The 16,788-nt window shown below is 35.9% G+C and overlaps 1 pseudogene across 1 annotated transcript in view; it reads left to right on the top strand.

Moving 5' to 3' along the window:
* The first annotated feature begins 1,385 nt into the window (after positions 1 to 1,385).
* Positions 1,386 to 16,788, top strand: part of LOC143624120 (cinnamoyl-CoA reductase-like SNL6) — a 34,395-nt pseudogene continuing 18,992 nt past the window's right edge. The window contains exon 1 of the transcript XR_013152038.1: positions 1,386 to 1,884. The product of XR_013152038.1 is annotated as a cinnamoyl-CoA reductase-like SNL6 (transcript). The remainder of the gene's footprint in view (positions 1,885 to 16,788) is intronic.

The following is a 16,788-nucleotide window of genomic DNA, read 5'->3' as shown; positions in this document are numbered from 1 at the left end:
GGTGGTATAGAGAGAGAAAGAAGAGAGAAGTGACGAAGTTACACGTTAGAAAGAAAGTGAGAAAATTTATTTAAATTAATAACATAATTATTATACATTTTTTTAATGTAAGGGTAGATTGCAATTACAATTATACTCATCACATGCGTTGCACATGTCTAGACTTAACTGAAAAATTTAACGACCGTTAGTGTAAAGGACTAAAAACAAAGTAACTTGTCATGTAAAGACACCGCCTAAAAGCAAACTTTTTAAATGACTTGATTCGTTAAATCAGTTATGTTTAAAGGATAAAATTTGTAATTCTGTAAAAAAATAAAGTGAAGAAAAAGAAAATAAGATTAGCCAAACTAACGTTGAAGGCGTTTGTTATTATCACCCATGGTCAAATTAAGATACTTAATTTTAAGTAATTTACAACACCCAAAACATGAGGTATAACATTAAGTATGGGCAAAAATGTCAATCTCACGTGCATTTAAATTTCGTTAAAATAATTACAATTCTCATCCTTTAAAGTTACAACATTGGTCCTTAATCTTTTACTTATATATTATTTTATTTTCACTTTTAACCCAACTACTCCCACAAATTTTAATTGGTCATAACTTTTTCATACGTTAATATTTTTTAAAATAAATGGCATCATAAAAATGAGCATTTTATTATCTTTAATTTCAGTATGATATTGCTATAGTTTTCGAAGTAAAAAAAACAATTTATGCAAAAGTGTTTGCGGTTTGGTTTTGATGGTTTAAAATTATACCACGAGCCAACTTTAGACATTTTTTTTATCGTCAATAACCAAAACAGGAGTGTTTAAATTTAAAAACCAACTCAGCCAAACTATTACCAACGATTAGATTCCGATATAGTTTGTAATTCAATAAAAAAATTGAGTTTAAAAATTAAAATAAGAATTATTAATCTGCATATACTTTCACTTCAAACTAATCACCAACTAATACGTTATTAAGAGAATCATACTATGAACAAAGATAACTTTGGTCACATAAATAATAAACCTTATTAGAATAAACAAAACAAAACCATAACAAGAGCAAATACAATATAAAAACACATACTGGATATTGGGCTAAAATAAAGTTGTAATAGACGAGTTTGCTTATTTTAAATAAAACTTTGTTTAACTATATTTTCGTTATGTCTAATATATATTATAAAATATATCTAATACTAAATATGTAAATAATTAACATTTCAATATGTACTGCCAGCTCCGGTTTCAACCGGGAAAACAAACTGATGATTGATCTCACAGTTTCAAACGGAATAACGAACATTCATAAAGGTTACATGATTATCAAAGTAAGTAGTATTATGTAAATCTTAAACGCTTTTAGCATGATACCAATAATATGTGAATGGGTGTGGTATGAACAGATGAGAACCGGAGAGCTGAATTCGATGAGTTTCGTCGGATGCTCCTTTCTTGCTCTGGCGTCCTTCTCAAGGAAGACCAAAGCAATCACCAGCGACTTACGTCACGTAACGGAAACGAATATGCATTCAATCACAACCTCGTTTGCGTCACCAGCGTCGTCTCTTTCCTCGGCATCGCTATATATCGTCAAACAACTTCTGATCAGACGCTATGCGGTTCAGATCATCCTTGATAACCAAGGTAAAAGTTTAATTACATACATGTATATTAAAATTATGTATTTATCAATTAAAATTACGGAGGATATAGTGCGGTTAAGGGAGATTGAATCATCGAGAACTACTACAAGTAACAACATGATAGGAGTTGTTGTGGCAAAATTCAACTAACGTGAGAGCTTTATGGAAGCTTTCGATGGATGTGGTGTGGTATTTCACACCTCGACTTTCATTGATTCAAGCGGGTTATCTGGTTACTCGGTGAGTCTACATATGATATATGAATTCATCACTTTCATATTACATCTAGATCTTGAAAAGTGATAGAGTCTAGAATCTAGACTCAAGCAAAAGATTCGATTACTTATATAAAAGACCCAATTCGAGAAGGGTTAGTCTCCATATTACAATTACAATAGAACTTGATATATTTTAGATAAATTAGACTCCTTGAAATAGAAGAGACCTAGCTTTATTTATATTTAAAAGGTCATAAGGAGTTTCTCCACTAAATACGCCTCTTGACTTTGACTCCCCTAATTCAGCCATTGACTCCCCTAATTAAGCGACTTTGACTCCTTATAGGTGACTGTGACTAGGTCCAATAAATAGCTTGGACTTTGACCTGACCCTTCTTGTGTGATGGGTTCGTATCACATAGTTTCTAAAAAGACATTGTTTATGTTCGTTCATTCAGACAAATGAATTATTTGATAATAAAAAATATTAAACAAACATAAACCGACACTATTGAATATTGATAGTTCGTTTATCAAAACAAACAATTCTATGAATTTAGCTGGAGAATTTTAGGGTTCGATCCGCGAGGGCACCATGTGTTCAGTTAGCTGGAAGTCATTTGTTCTATTATTAAGGGACTCGGGGTGGTGTGTGATGGGAAACCATCAGGCGTTATAGCATCACCAACACTGCCGCCGGTGGTGGCTGTCACACCCTGACCAAATGCGACGGAACATGCCGGGGTACAACCGATTGCCCAAAAACACAAGACACTATTTAAAGGGACAATATTTAATCAACTCATTTTATTTCCTAAAATCAACAAACACCACATCTCTTTCATACAAAACAAATTGAATACAAGTAAACATATATATATTGTTCGTTTTGCTAATACCGTAATAGTCTTGGTAACGTTTTTCGTCAAGTCCACAAGTCAACAAAAGTCAAACCTGTAACATTGCATAAAATAAAGTTTGTCAACACAAAGGTTGGTGAGAAATTTCATAGTTTTTTAACAATATGTATATAATAAGAAATTCCACAATCTTGTATACGAAACAATAAATAAAAGCAACAACTTGGATAAAAATGAGATCGCTAACACATTAACGACTCCTACCATAAGAGAATACCAGATGGTTCAGGATTTTTATATGAGGTCGTTAATAAGAATACATTAACGACACCGTTTATAAGAGAATACCAAATAGATTCGGATTTGATGAGGTCGTTAATAAGAATACATTAACGGCACCGTGCTATAAGAGAATACCAGATAGTTCACAGATTTATGAATCAACCATCCAAAAGCGGTAAACACATAAACATATACGCATGTAAGCATAGAACACCAAATCGAGAATTTATTAAAGCAAAGTATACAATAAAGTTTGTGGTTTAAGACTCAAGTATAAAACATTTAGTTTGAATAAGTATGAAATATCACCCCCAAAATGAAAGATGGAAAACGGGGTATGAAAGTACCCACGTTCAAGTAGTAAACTTGAAAGATGGATGATTTGAAGTTTAACCGGAACAACATGTTTAACGTATGAAGCCTATATAAAAGAAAGTCTTGGATTAAAAGGTTGTCTTGAAGGTTTAATAAATACATTTTGAGAAAAATAAACAATTAAAGTTCAAGGTTTAAAATGTAACTATTTAGGAATTTATAATAATAACCCTCTAAAAATATAACTTTACTCAAAACCGGGTTAAAGTATCTAACCTTAATATTTACTTAACCTATGTTAAGTAATAAGGTGGAAAATGTAAGAATGCAAGTTCCTTTGGAATAAAGATACTAAAAAGGGTCTTTAACGAGTGTTCGGGTTGTTGGTTCGGGTCTTGGTAATTGGTCAAACACAAAGTTAACTTTCCAAAATAATGAATGTCATGAGATAACTTAATAAAACTTATTAAGACTTATCCAATCATGTAGTTCTATTGTTTTAGAACTAACAACGCACGTTTAGCGAGTGTTCGGTTTTGTCGGTCCAAACTTTATTATGAGATCAAGTTGGACCCAACATTTCCATGTACTTAAAAAAATAATTAAAATCAGTTTGTAAACTATTTTTAAAGAAATATACAAGTCTTGATAGCTAAAAACACACTTGTGTGTCTTAAGCGAGTAAAAATTGGATTGGTTCGGTTTCCATCTCACAACAAGTTCATAGATGGTTTCTGATGTGTGAAAAACGTATATAATATTAAAAACCAAGTTTTACCGAATTCACCTAAAAAACACACACAATCGGAAAGTGTACCGATCGCAATGTAGTTAGCAAGTAAGAACGGATATCGAACCTAGGACACTATGGGTAAACTCTAATTATTAAACCTAAAAGATTACTAACCTAGACTTTCTTTTGATTTTTTAGAATTTTTTTTATACTAATTAAACTAATAAAACTTAACTAATTAAAATTTAAACTAAAAATAAAACTTTATAAAAATTGGGTTTTACTAATATGCTAGAAACGAATACCTAGGTAATGGAATCCTACTAGTTAAACTTAATAGCTAACGAACTTGACTTGGTTGAAAAACAATATCTTTAAAAAAAGTGACACTAAAGACCATTAAAGTACGCTAGATCGCTTCCCGACCTCACAAACGACACCCTAGAACTCTAATAACATGTGAAGCTTAATTGTTAAACGTTGGATCACCTCCCAGTCTCACCTTACCTAATAATATTATGGTACCCCAAAACCCAAACCACCTCCCGGTCTCTTCGGATACAATATATATTAATATAAAGAGGGTATTTTTAATTAATTTGAACAAAACTTGTATCACAATAATTTAAGGGACCTAGGATAACTCACTCCCGTGCAATTATTACCCAAACCCGCAAAAGACAAAGATGACACAACACTAAATTACCTCCCAGCCTCTCTAGTGAAAGAACAATAAAATCTAAACCACTTTCAATACTTATTCCTACAACTTTTTCGACCATAAACCGCAACAAGTTGAAAACACAAAATAGACAACCTAATCAAGCGTCTAACAATCTCAAAAAAAAAAACTATTAAACAACAGTGGAATAAATATTAAAGCAATAAACTGGATTCTGTTACGTAACAATATCATTACCAAACCAATTAAAAACTTTTACCATAACAACAAATCAACAAAAGTCAAATAATTATTTGTCAAACCATTAATTTAAACTAGTACTCAACCAAAACCTAGGTAGTTTGAAGTATTTAGCTACTCTTATAAAAGTATGAATCAAATACTAATAAGGTATTAAAGTTCATTTAAAAGACAAAATAATAATAATAATAATAATAATAATAATAATAATAATAATAATAATTCACTTATGAGAAAACCTGTTGTTGCTTTCTTGATTTGATATAGACCCACAACCCACACCAACGTTAATATCTATTCTTCTTTCTTTTTGCTTCCAAAGTGTCCCACACCACAAAACTATAATTGTATGTATATATATTCCCCAAACTGTAGATGCTCTCCGAAATTATAATCCTTCGTCTGACTCGTGCCACCAACTTTATTATAATCCCTCGTCTGACTTGTGCCACCAACTCAACCAAAGTGATATTCTCCTTGGCTTAATTTTTTGTCTCCACGTCAAAAAACCCCCCGAACCCCAAAAAAATAATGTTATATATATAGTGTAGTGTTTTTATTTTTAACTCTAACAAATATTAAAGCCCATATGACTTTTTTTTTCATGTCATGGTTCCTTTATTTCTTTTGATCCTTTTATAAGCCCAGCCCATATATGTCTTGTAAAATTTGAAGTTCACTTGAAATAGTTCGACAAGCTCTCCTGCACTTTGTAAAGATTTATCACATATTAATAAATAAGTAATTGGAGCATGATTATCGTAGAACTTTATCTTTAATAAGTATGTGAACAAGAAACTCCACAAAACATGTGACCATTTATTCTACCAATTATTACTTTAATGCCATTGTGGTCTCAAGTTTAGCATAAATACTTTAATTTAGCTCATTTAAAAATTTAATCTTTAAAATCCAATTACGAGCCAAATAGAAATATATTTAATAAAAACCGGACTCAAAATACTAGAAATTGTATGAAATATCTATATAATAACATGCATATTTTAAACCATATCAAATATCACCACACTTAAATCTTTTTCGTCCCCGAAAAATATATATATTGCAATGGAATCAGAATTCAAGACTAGTCTACAAAACATATAGGTTATCTTTTTTGCACAGATAAACGCAAAAACCGCGATTGCCAATATTGTTGTCCACTTAAACCCAGCCACCAGCCTATCAAGCCCCCAATTGCATTAAACGCTTTAAGTTCGAAAACCACGGCTACACCTACCCCATCTCAGACAAAGAGAGCTAGAAAAACTAGAGTCAAAGCAAACTGGTTTGACAAATCACCATAAGCCAAGGACTCGTTGATGGTACTAATTAGATGCACTTGGTGAAATTTTGATAGATGAATGGTCATGTGGAAGCCGTACGAGCTATTCCTAAATATTATTGGACTTTGTCCTATAAACGTAAAACTTTATTTATTGACTAAGAACCTTCGAGCCCCAATAGTGTATCCTCAGAGTCACCATCCCCAAGGTAACACGTAAACTCTAAGTCCCGTCTAGTATATGCATCTTTGGCCTCTTTTACTAACTTTAAAGAATGCTCATTTGGTATTTTACAATACATAACTTTCTTCACAAGCATTTGCTTTTTTTGAACAACTTTTGAGAATACACATAACTTTCAAAACATACTTCTTTTTTTTATCAATTTTCTATTTTCTTTTTTTTTCAATATTTTATATCACCCTAAAATATATAACTATTTCTAAGCTCGTAAAAAGATGGACATGTGGTGGTGTGCTGATTTTAGTGCATTTAATTCATACCATCTCAAAGTTTTTAGATTATGGTAATCCTCCCTAAGCATCGAAATTCGGTTTCACCGTTTTTTCAAATTATTATTTATATAAAAATTGCTAAAGGGGAATATCAAAGCTAGTTGGGCCTACCGACACATCCCAAGTTTAGTGCGTTATCTTTTATTTAATCTCATATATAATAGTAGTTTTAAAAACCAATCTCAAATTTTTCTATCATTTTCCATTATTTGCAAAAAAATTCGATAAAATTTTGGGACATTTTTTTAACCATTTTTTTATTTTTATATTTTATATATATTTTTTTATTTTTATTTTTTTAACCAAAAGAAAACGTCAGTTCCCATCCCCACACTTTAAATCTACATTGTCCCCAATGTAGGAATAGAAAAAGACATAAAATAAAGCAGAAAAAAATGTAAGCAAATAAAACAATAACTTGAACAGACTCCCCTGGTAATTATGCAGTTATCTTCACAAGTCTCATTACAAGGCTACCGTATAACATTTCATTCTCGGCCGCAGCTTCCGGGTGTCCTCTACAATATGATAGGCTCAGAAACTCCTCGTCCGAATGGAGATTGAGTACAAACGAGAAAATCCAATCCTGCAAAACAAAACTCAAAACAACCCAAAGCAGACATCAAACAGACTATAAGGACTAAAAAGACTCAAAGAGAAATAAAATAAAACAGAGTAAAAATAAAAGAAAATAATGCAACTAAGTTTTATACAAACTCTACAACTCGTGCATGTGCTCTCCTCCTCTACTCTCCAGGCGGATCAAGGTAGATCGCCTCCTCCTCGCGATCACCAAGTGGAACTCCAACATAATGCTTCAGTCTATGCTCAATCACTTTCCAGAATGTCCATCATCAGCCTGTATTTCAACCGTTCCACAAGGAAATGCCTCCTTCACAACAAACGGACCAGCCCATCGGGATTTCAATTTACCCGGAAACAACTTCAACCGGGAATTATATAGAAGAACCTTATCCCCACACTTAAACTCTTTGGGCCCCTGAATATGTTTATCATGACGTTCCTTTGTCCGCTCCTTATACCCCCAACTTCTTTCATACGCCTCATTCCATAACTCCTCAACCTCGTGAATTTGAAGAAACCAATTCTTTCCCGCCGCAGATAAATCAAGATTTACGGCTCTTAAAGCCCAATACGCACGATTTTAACTCTACTGGAAGATGACACGCCTTTCCATAAACTAGGCGAAAGGGAGTGGTCCCGATAGGCGTTTTGAATGCAGTACGAAAGGCCCAGAGTGCATCATCTAGCTTTTCAGCCCAGTCTCTGCGACTGTTCCCTACTGTTTTCTCTAAGATCCTCTTAATTCCACGATTGGTGTTTTCTACTTGACCGCTAGTTTGAGGATGGTAGGCAGTAGAAAGTCAATGGGTGACCCCATAACGTTTCAGAACCTTATCCATCTTAGCATTACAAAAGTGGGTACCCCGATCATTTATTAGGGCCTTAGGAGTACCGAATCGAGCAAAGAGTATTCGAAGGAATCCCACTACAACTCTCGCGTCATTTCTAGGTAAGGCTTGAGCCTCCACCCATTTGGACACGTAGTCGACAGCAACGAGGATGTATCTGTTCCCTCTAGACATAGGAAACGGACCCATAAAATCGATGCCCCATATATCGAAGATCTCAAGCACCTGGATGGGGTTTTGGGGCATCTCATTTCGGGATGAGATGTTACCAGCTCTCTGACACGTGTCACATGAACGAACAAACTTATGCGCATAACGAAAAATAGCCGGCCAATAGAATCCCGCATCAAACACGCGTTTGGCGGTATAAGTCGCACCAAAATGGCCACCAGTCGGGCCTTCATGACAATGTCGAAGAATACTACCAGCTTCATCACCTAAAACAAATCGGCGAATCACCTGATCTGAGCCAATACGAAATAAGTATGGATCCTCCCAAATGTAAAACTTAATATCTGCAAAGAACTTCTTATTTTGCTGATATGTCAGTCCGGGCACTAACTCAACAGTGGATAGATAATTAGCAAGATCAGCAAACCATGGAAACCCCTCATCACTCTCCTTTACATACAGTCCAGTCTCACCCGGTAAATCATCACCAATTCCCTATTCGGGTTTTGTCCATGTCGGAATTTTCTAGCCGTGACAAATGGTCAGCGGCGACATTTTCAGCTCCTCTTTTATCTTTAATTTCTATATCGAACTCCTGAAGCAAAAGGATCTAACGAAGGAGTCGAGGCTTCGCATCTTTCATAGAGAAAAAATACCGCAGAGCCGCATGATCAGAGAAAATGATTGTCTTACAAAGCACGAGATAGGAACGGAATTTATCGCACGCGAAAACAACAACAAGAAGCTCCTTCTCTGTCGTGGTATAATTCTCCTGAGCATCGTTAAGGGTTTTGCTAGCGTAATAGATGGGATGAAAATGTTTCTCTCGACGCTGCCCTAACACGGCTCCAACAGTAAAATCGCTTGCATCACACATGATCTCAAACGGAAGAGTCCAATCGGGAGCAACAAGAATAGGAGCACTCACTAACCTCTCCTTAATCAGCTCAAAGGCCCTCAAACACTCCTCATTAAAATCAAACGACCTATCTTTCTCTAGAAGTTGGGTCATCGGACGGGAAATTTTCGAGAAATCTTTTATAAATCGGCGGTAGAATCCCGCATGGCCTAAAAAACTACAATAGAATTCACGGAAGTCGGCGGTGGAAGTTTGGAAATGGTGTCAACTTAGCTCTATCTACCTCAATCCCCGCCCTAGAAATCTTATGACCTAAAACAATACCCTCACGAACCATAAAATGACATTTCTCCTAATTAAGCATAAGGTTCGTCTCTTCACATCTAGCGAGCACTCGATCTAAGTTACGCAGACAATCATCGAAAGAATTCCCAAAGATAGAAAAATCACCCATAAAGACTTCCATGGAATCCTTGATTAACTCATGAAAAATGGCAACCATGCACCGCTAAAATGTAGCTGGAGCATTACATAATCCGAATGGCATGCGTCGGTACGCGAATGTGCCAAAGGTACATGTAAATGTGGTCTTCTCCTTATCACCAGGGGTGATGGGGATATGGAATTAACCATAAAATCCATCAAGAAAACAGTAGAACTGTTGTCCTGACAAACGCTCAAGCATCTGATCAATGAATGGAAGCGGGAAGTGGTCCTTTCGTGCGGCCTCGTTAAGTCTGCGGTAGTCGATGCAAACTCGCCACCCTGTTACAGTTTGTGTCGGTATGAGCTTATTCTTTTCATTCGTGATAGCTGTCATACCGCCCTTTTTAGGGACCACCTGGACTGGACTAACACACGCGGAGTCGGAGATCGGAAAAATTAAACCAGCATCGAGCAACTTAATAACCTCCTTCTTGACAACCTCCTGCATGTTCGGGTTAAGCCTCCTCTGCGGCTGAACCACAGGTTTAAACTCGTCTTCCATAAAGATTTTATGTGTGCAGAATGACGGGTTTATACCTTTGATATCCATAAGCTTCCAGGCAATGACATGCTTATGAGATTCCAGAACAACCATCAACTTCTCCTTCTCCTCCGTCTCCAAGCTCGAAGAGATGATGACGGGAATAAAAAGATCCCTCCCCTAAAAACGCATACTCAATGTGAGATTGTGAATCTTTTAGCTCTAAAGATGGGGGGTTCTCACCTGATGGTTTTTCGATCGGAAACTCTCGCTCTTCAATCGCAAGGACATTAGAAAATATTTGGGAACACATGATCGGGTCGTGTCCTCCTATCTCAGGTAACTGCTCATCCTCCTTCTCCTGCAACTCAAAATCAAATTCTGTCATCTCGAATGACTGATTTTCCACATCGATGATCTGGGTGTTGGATGTGTCTCTTTGGCAGACCTTCGTAAGATAGTCGCCTACGTGCATCATGAAACTATCGATGAAATAGAGAGTGTCATCATGCTGCTGAGTATGCCTCATGGAATTCTGCACGTCGAATGTGACCGTGTTATCATGAACTCGAAGAGTCAATTTGCCATCGGCAACATCAATGAGAGCGCGTGCGGTGGATAAGAAAGGACAACCGAGGATAAGCGGAACATTCGAGTCCTCATCCATATCAAGAATGACAAAGTGGACCGGAAAGATGAATTTGTCAACCTGCACCAACATGTTCTCCACAATGCCCCTTGGGAACTTACCAGATCGGTCTTCCAGCTGGATACTTATTCGGGTGGGAAGCAGCTCTCCCACGTTAAGTTTGGCAAACACAGAGTAGGGCATGAGGTTAATGCTTGCACCGAGGTCGGCCAAAGCATTGCTAACATGAAGATTACCAATCAAGCAAGGAATGGTAAAGCTGCCAGGATCTGTCATCTTCCTAGGAAGCTTGTTCTATACAGCGGCAGAACATTCCTCACTAAGAGTAACTGTCGAAAGCTCCTCAAGTTTCTTTTTATTAGTGAGCAAATCTTTCAGAAACTTGGCGTGTTTTGGCATGTTCGTGAGAGCTTCGATAAACGGAATGTTCACATGGAGCTTCTTAAGCATGTCGAGAAACCTAGAGTACTGCTCCGAATCATTCTTCTTCACTAGACGACCGGGATATGGCGGTTTTGGTTTATAGACGCGCACCGGTTCCTGGTCAACCTGCTTCTCCTTCTCAACAAACGCACCGCCTGACTGTGAGGTACTTACTGGGCCACGCCACTGGTTCACCTTGTCAGGTGGTGTCTCTAACTCCAACTCCTCATCAACTTCCTCTTCACTTGGTGTATCTCTAACGACACCTCTCCCACTTCGGGTGGTTACTTCCTTTGCCTGAGCATTTTGAAATGGTTTAGAATAGGTGGGACTAGGATCAGGGATGGTGTTACTTGGAAGACTCCTTGGGGGTCGTTGATCAATCTTTGCGGACAACTCATCAAACTTGGCCTCGAGATTCTGAAATGCAACCTGTTGTCCCTTCATGAATGTCTCATACTGCATAAGAGTGGATTCGGTGTTGGCATCATTTTGTAAGAGCTGATTTAACAATTGAGATTGATTAGCCAACATCTCCTCGATCTTGGAAGTACTATTTGGTACAGGAGCAGGTTCGGGAGAGGGTTCTTGGAACAAATTCTGGCGTTGCTGATAACCGGTGTTACCTGCCAGCCAGTTAGAACTATTTTTCGCCAACCAGAATTGAAGGTACGGTTTTGATTAGCAAGAAAATCTACCTCCTCCTGAGAATCAACGGGACAATCGGCTGTCTCGTGATTTCCATGATATATCTCGCACCTACGAGCTTGCAACCTAAGCTCTTTAACTTCCCTCTTCAATGCCTCCACATCTGCCGACACATTCGTATTCTGATCAACATGATGCACTCCACGTGATGCTGAGATGGCTTCGGCCTTGGCAGCTGAGACGGACCTTCTACTCGGTGTATGATGATCCCCTAATGCAATGCTCTCGAACATCTCTTCAGCCTCCTCTATGGTGAGTTTATCGAGCATGTTTCCTCCGGCGGTGGTATTGAACCGCTGTTGGGTTTCGGGAGTAAGACCGTTATAGAATTTTTCAACCACAGCCCAATCATTTAGGCCATGCTGAGGACAACGATTTATAAGGGTTTGGAAACGCTCTCACGCAGAATAATAGGACTCATCGGGGTACATATGAAAAGAACGGATTTGTTCGTGTAGACGCCCGGCCTTTGATGGAGGGAAATACTTCCTAAGAAACTTGGATTGCAAGTCGGCCCATGTGGCAATTGAGGTGTTTAGAAGAGAGTCAAACCATGTAGCAGCACGATCGGAAAGTGAGAACGGGAATAACTTAAGATGAATGACGTCGGACGAGATATTATTAATATTAAAAGTTTCGCAAATCTGCACGAATCGGGACACGTGTCCTGGAGCATCTTCGTCATCCAAGCCGTGAAACTGAGCAGAATTAGTGATAGAATTCATGACGTGAGATGGAATTTGCCTGTTTTGGTTATTAGTCGCAGCAAGTCGGACAATTGCGGATCGGGCTCCCGTGATGCCATCGCTGGCTCTAGTATGAACGGTTTGTCTCGGCGGTGGAACGGCGTCGCCCATATCTATTCTAGGAGTAGAGACGCTAACCTGGATGTCGGATGAGTCGCTCTCGCTATCTATAGTCTCCTTAAGTCGCTCCTGAAACTCTCTCTCAGGCTCTTTTGATGCAGTGAATAAAGGTGGCCCTTGAGAACGGGTATTATGCATAAACTGAAATAAAAATTATTTTATTATTTTTTTTATTTTTATTTTTAAAATTTTTTTAAGGAAAAACTAAACCTAAAGGCACAAATAGAAAGTAAAGGCACCAAAAGAAAAAATAACAACTAACTAAAAAAACAAATAAACAAATAAACAAATAAGATAATCAACTCGGTTTAAACAAAAAATTTGCCAGTGTCCCCGGCAACGGCGCCAAAAACTTGATGTGTGAAAAACGTATATAATATTAAAAACCAAGTTTTATCGAATTCACCTAAAAAAACACACAATCGGCAAGTGTACCGGTCGGAATGTAGTTAGCAAGTAAGAATGGATATCGAACCTATGACACTATGGGTAAACTCTAATTATTAAACCTAAAAGATTACTAACCTAGACTTTCTTTTGATTTTTTAGAATTTTTTTTATATTAATTAAACTAATAAAACTTAACTAATTAAAATTTAAACTAAAAATAAAACTTTATAAAAATTGGGTTTTACTAATATGCGAGAAACGACTACCTAGGTAATGGAATCCTACTAGTTAAACTTAATAGCTAACGAACTTGACTTGGTTGAAAAACAATATATTTAAAAAAAATAACACTAAAGACCATTAAAGTACGCTAGATCGTCTCCCGACCTCACCAATGACACCCTAGAACTAAATGACATGTGAAGCTTAATTGTTAAAGGTTGGATCACCTCCCAGTCTCACCTTACCTAATAATATTATGGTACCCCAAAACTCAAATCATCTCCCGGTCTCTTCGGATACAATATATATTAATATAAAGAGGGTATTTTTAATTAATTTGAACAAAACTTGTATCACAATAATCTAAGGGACCTAGGATAACTCACTCCCATCCAATTATTACCCAAACCCCCAAAAGACAAAGATGACACAACACTAAATTACCTCCCAGCCTCTCTAGTGAAGGAACAATAAAATCTAAACCACTTTCAATACTTATTCCTACGATTTTTTCGACCATAAACCGCAAACAAGTTGAAAACACAAAGCAGACAACCTAATCAAGTGCCTAACAATCTCAAAAAAAAAACTATTAAACACAAGTGGAATAAATATTAAAGCAATAATCTGGATTCTATTACGCAACAATATCATGACCAAACCAATTAAAAACCTTTACCATAAAACCAAATCAACCAAAGTCAAATAATTATTCATCGAACCATTAATTTAAACTAATACTCAACCAAATCCTAGGTAGTGTAAAGTATTTAGCTACTCATATAAAAGTATGAATCAAATACTAATAAGATATTAAAGTTCATTTAAAAGACAAAATAATAATAATAATAACAATAATAATAATAATAATAATTCACTTATGAGAAAACCTGTTGTTGCTTTCTTGATTTGATATAGACCTGCAGCCCACACCAACGTTAATATCTATTCTTTCTTTTTGCTTCCAAAGTGTCCTACACCACAAAACTATAATTGTATGTATATATATTCCCCAAACTGTAGCTACTCTCCGAAATTATAATCCCTCATCTGACTTGTGCCACCAACTTTATTATAATCCCTCGTCTGACTTGTGCCACCAACTCAACCAAAGTGATATTCTCCTTCGCTTAATTTTTTGCCTCCACGTCAAAAAACCCCGGAACCCCCAAAAAATAATGTTATGTATATAGTATATGGTTTTTATTTTTAGCTCCAACAAATATTAAAACCTATATGACTTTTTATTTCATGTGATGGTTCCTATATTTTTTTGATCCTTTCATAAGCCCAGCCTATATATCTTGCAAAATTTGAAGTTCATTTCAAATAGTTTGACGAGCACTCCTACACTTTATAAAGATTTATCACATATTAATAAATAAGTAATTGGAGCATGATTAACGTAGAATTTTATCTTTAATAACTATGTGAACATGAAACTCTACAAAATATGTGACCATTTATTCCACCAATTATTACTTTAATGTCATTGTGGTCTCAAGTTTAGCATAAATACTTTAATTTAACTCATTTAAAAATTTAATCTTTAAAATCCAGTTACGAGCCAAATAGAAATATATTTAATAAAAACCGGGCTCAAAATACTAGAAAATGTAGGAAATATCTATATAATAACATGTATATTTTAAACCATATCAGTTTCCATATGAACATGTATTGATAAGACCATATGAACTAATTAGAATGAAAGATTAAACTCAGTTTGACTTTTGAAAGTCAAACACTCAAGAACACTAAAAAATAACAACCTTGAATCTTTAATGTTTGAGAGAGTTTTTGGAGTATGAGTAGGTGTAAAAATGAAGGAGATGGTGGTGTATATATAGGGTAAGGATAAGGGTCAAATATGGGTGTGAGACACAAGAGTTTTCATGCAAAAAAGGTCAAGACAAGACACAAAATAACAAAAAAACGGATTACTGCAGGTCTGAGGCCGCCACCCGCGACCCCCTGCCCCTTGGTGGCCAAGCGGCGCAGCGCCCCCTAGGGGTGGGGTTGGTCCAGCTAGTCTAGTGTGGTTTGTTATGTGTCGGGAAGTTCGTTTTTGATGTATTTTACTCGTTTTAAGGGCGTTTTTGAATCCATAAAAGGGGTTTTTCAAATTAAACAAATGAGAATGTTTTGGTAACATAAAAAATCCAATTTTTTATATATTTTAAATGTTCGAGATATAAATCAGGTCGGTTTACGTGATAAACGAATACACAAACGAATACAAATAGGACCCGAAATTGACAAATGTCACAATATCCCCAACTTTTTGAAAATTTCGTCCCGAAATTAAAATAAAATCAAAGAAAAAGGTAGTTACTAACGAATGTAACTTTTGGTAAAACAATTGTATGAAAAATTTTAAGCAAAGAATAACGTCAAATCCTTGCATGATTCGAAAAAAGCTACAAATGAGAAATACAATAAAGACACTTATATATAGGATGTACCGGCGGCGTATCCACCATGCCCTTATCGTGATTCGTGTTTTTATCGTTTTTCTGCCATCATTCTCGGGTCTGAGTTATCGCACATAACCGCACTTACTATGGCTTCCATACGGGGATTTCGATAATTAAGTGTGCACCCATAATTATTTAGATCGTCGTATGGTCCACATGGTTCGTCCCATTGTGTGGTTTAAAAGACATATTTATTTTGAAATATTAAACACTAGAAACGTACATAAATCTGTTGAATTTTACACATATTGATGAAACAATACTGACGGTTGGAAATTTGGGGGTTGACTTTTTAAATAAGTAGGAAAATGAAAAAAAAATAATTGAAAAAATTAAATCTTGAAATTTAAACCAAGATGAATATAACAATTCGGTTTAAAATAAGTAGAGACGATTCAAAAAAAAATTAGGGAAAACAATATGAAATGAGTTTTAAAGTCAAATGTCCTCAATGTGAAGAATAAGTAAATCATTAAAATCCATGGTTGAAAGTTGGGTCACTAAATTAGTATAAAATTCGATGAGTGAAATTTTAATAATGAGAACTCCGATAAAAGGAATGAGAAATCCAATAAATGAAACGAGAATCCAAAGAGTGAAAATGAAAAATCCGATAGGTGTAAATGAGAAACCCAAAAAAAGTGAGTACATGATGTCGAGGTAAACAACATTACAATTAATAATAGCGTACGATGAGTTTCATACATGAACAAACTTGAGGTTATAGGCATTTTAGAATATGATTGCGATAACATAAGAAATGAGGTGAGTTCCTTGGGGTGACACATACATGTATCAAACTTAAAATAAATAGAATTTGATTAACAACCAAAACAATCGATGAAATG

The sequence above is a fragment of the Bidens hawaiensis genome, unplaced genomic scaffold, assembly GCF_021521415.1.
Source record: "Bidens hawaiensis isolate Kalapana, Puna unplaced genomic scaffold, B.hawaiensis_p1.1 tig00003654_1, whole genome shotgun sequence".
NCBI classification, from domain to species: domain Eukaryota; kingdom Viridiplantae; phylum Streptophyta; class Magnoliopsida; order Asterales; family Asteraceae; genus Bidens; species Bidens hawaiensis.
The sequence above is the reverse complement of the archived record's forward strand: the minus strand, read 5'-3'. Positions and strand labels throughout refer to the sequence as shown.